Source organism: Mobula hypostoma, chromosome 18, assembly GCF_963921235.1.
Source record: "Mobula hypostoma chromosome 18, sMobHyp1.1, whole genome shotgun sequence".
Classification (NCBI taxonomy): domain Eukaryota; kingdom Metazoa; phylum Chordata; class Chondrichthyes; order Myliobatiformes; family Myliobatidae; genus Mobula; species Mobula hypostoma.
In genome coordinates this window covers 62,521,447-62,524,331 of record NC_086114.1, presented here as the reverse complement: position 1 = coordinate 62,524,331, position 2,885 = coordinate 62,521,447, and positions in this window count along the sequence as shown.

Genomic DNA, 2,885 nt, shown 5'->3' with positions numbered 1-2,885 from the left:
ATCTCATCAGCCACCTCTTTCAGAACCCATACAGTTTGGGTGACTTACCTGCCTTCAGACCTTTCATATTCCCAAGCATCTTCTCCTGAGTAATAACATTTACACTCACTTCTGCCTCCTGAAATTCTTGAATTTCTGGCAAACTACTAGTGTCGTCCACAGTGAAGACTGACACGAAGTACTTATTAAGTTCATCCATCATTTCTTTCTCCCCCATTACTACCTCCCCAGCAAAATTTTACAGTCGTTCCACTCTGGCCTCTTTTCACTCTTTACAGACCTGAAAATACTTTCGGTATCTTCTTTTATATTATTGACTATTAAAGGCATCCGCTAGTCTTACAAGACTATGGATCTGCGCCTGGAAAGTCTTCACCCTCCAGGGTGTAGGCCTGGGCAAGGTTGTATGGAAGACCAGCAGTTGCCCATGCTGCAAGTCTCCCCTCTCCACAACCCCAATGTTGTCAAAGGGAAGGGCATTAGGACCCATACAGCTTGGCACCGGTGTCGTCACAGAGCAATGTGTGGTTAAGTGCCTTGCTCAAAGACACAACACATTCCCTCGGCTGGGGCTCGAACTCATGACCTTCAGGTAGCTAGTCCAATGCCTTAACCACTTGGCCATGTGCTATTGATGAGCTTACCTTCATATTTCAGTTTTTCTCTTCTTATGGATCTTTTAGTTGTCTGTTGGTTTTTAAATACTTCCCAATCCTTGAACTTCCCGCTAGTTTCTGTTATATTATATGCCCTCTTTTTAACATATGTCTTGCCTTTGATTTCCCTTTTCAACCTCCCTTTAGAATACTTCATTGGAATGTATAGTATCTATCCTGCACCTTCCAAATTGCCCCCTGAAACTCATGGCATTGCTGTTCCGCCATCATCCCGATGGTGTTCCCTTTCACTCAACTTAGGCCAGTTCGCCTCTCATACCTCTTGAACTCCCTTCACTCCACTGTAATTCTGATACATCCTGCTTTATCTTCTCCCTCTCAGTCTTCAGGAGGTTGATACATTCTTGATAGAAAGAGCGGCAAAGGTTACAGAGAGAAGGCGGGAGAATGAGGTTGGGAGGAACAATAAATTAACCATGATGGAATGGTAGTGCCAAATTGTTGGGCCAAGTGACCTAATTCTGCTCCAGTGCCTTATGTCTCATGGCCTGAGTCTCCTGATACAGATGGCTTGCTTTCAAGGATCATAGTGGCTGTAGAAATATAATCCTCAAAGAATCCATAATCCTAGAGTGGTTCAGAAGATTGAAAAACTGCATGTCTAACTTTATTTTTCAATAAAGGACAGAAATGGAAAACATCTCTATACCAATTACCTTAAGATCCAGTGTTGGGAAAATCTTAAATCCATTTTTAAAGAGATGAGAGCAGGATGTTCAGAGAAAGGGAGGAGAAGATGGCAACGCGACGCAACCGTTCAGAATTGATATCGTATCTGTGAAGTAGGATGTCATGCACAATCCTGATTTGATAGAAACAGACGTGAAGAAGCACAGAGCACCATCTGGAGAAACTTCTGAAATGCCCGTTCGCTGCCGCTGCTACTGTGCGATCGAGAATCTCCGGAGGGAAGGCCCCAAATCCTCGGCCTTGCCTGTTGCCAGGGCCGGGGTTGAAGCGCCCAGCAGAGATGGTGCTCGGTGCTCGGTGTCGGGGAGCTGGTCGGAGGCTCAGAGTTTTCAGACGGACTCGGAGTCGGACTGTGGTTGGATGCTTCCGGGATGCTGCATTGGCAAGTTTGCAGCGCTCAAGGTTTACCGCCTGTGTGAGATGATGGGACTTTCGAGAGACTTTGAGACTGTACCGTGCCCATGGCCTGTTCTTATCAAATTACGGTATTGCTTTGCACTGTTGTAACTATATGTTATAATTATGTGGTTTTTGTCAGTTTTAGTCGGTTTGTCATGTGTTTCTGTGATATCATTCTGGGAAAACATTGTATCATTTCTTAATGCATGCATTACTAAATGACAATAAAAGAGGACTGTGTGTCCTCATAATCTAATCTAATCTAAATTAAACAATCTGATAGAGTCAACATGGCTTTAACAAGAATGATGGAAGTGGTTTTTGACGAAGTTGTTTATGTTCTTTGAAGATATTACAAACTGCATGGATAATTGGGAGCCAGTAGATGTTGTATATTGGGATTTCTAAAAGATATTTGATAAGGTATTACATTAAAGTTTATTGCAGAAGGTAAGGTTTGGGGGTGAAACACTATATACTGACATTGTTATGAGAGAGACAAACAAAAAAGAGTGATAAGTGGGTCATTTTTGGACTGGCAATCAGTAGCTAGGGCAGAACTATGCTGAGGTCTCAACTATTTATATCGACACAATGAGACAATGTTTTTTAATATCAAAGGGGTGCATTGGCAAGTTGTGAGGGAGTCAAAAAACCTGCAAAGGGAAGAGGGAGGTTGAGCAAGTGGACAACAGTTGACAGATGGAAAAATGTGAGGTTGTCCACTTTGGAAAGAAAAATGATGAACCAGATTATTATGAAGTGACACGAAGTTACAGAATCTGATGGTACATGGGGTTCCCAAGTGCATGAAGCACTAAATCTGACAAGGTTAATGGCATGTTGGCTTTTATCGTGAGAACCATGGATATAAAAGTAGGGACGTAGATATTTGGTGTACCTGCTTGGCTGAGGAGCCAATTACATGAGGCTACTATCCATGGGGTTGTGAACAGATCCAAATTGGAATCCTGCAACCTCACACAGTCCTAGTGAGACACCACCTGCAGTACTGCAGAATTTTGGGCTCGATGTTTGAGGAAGGGTATAAATGTATTGGGTGGCATTGGCTCACTGGACTGATCACTGGTTTGGAGAAGAATGATATGTGAAAAGAGA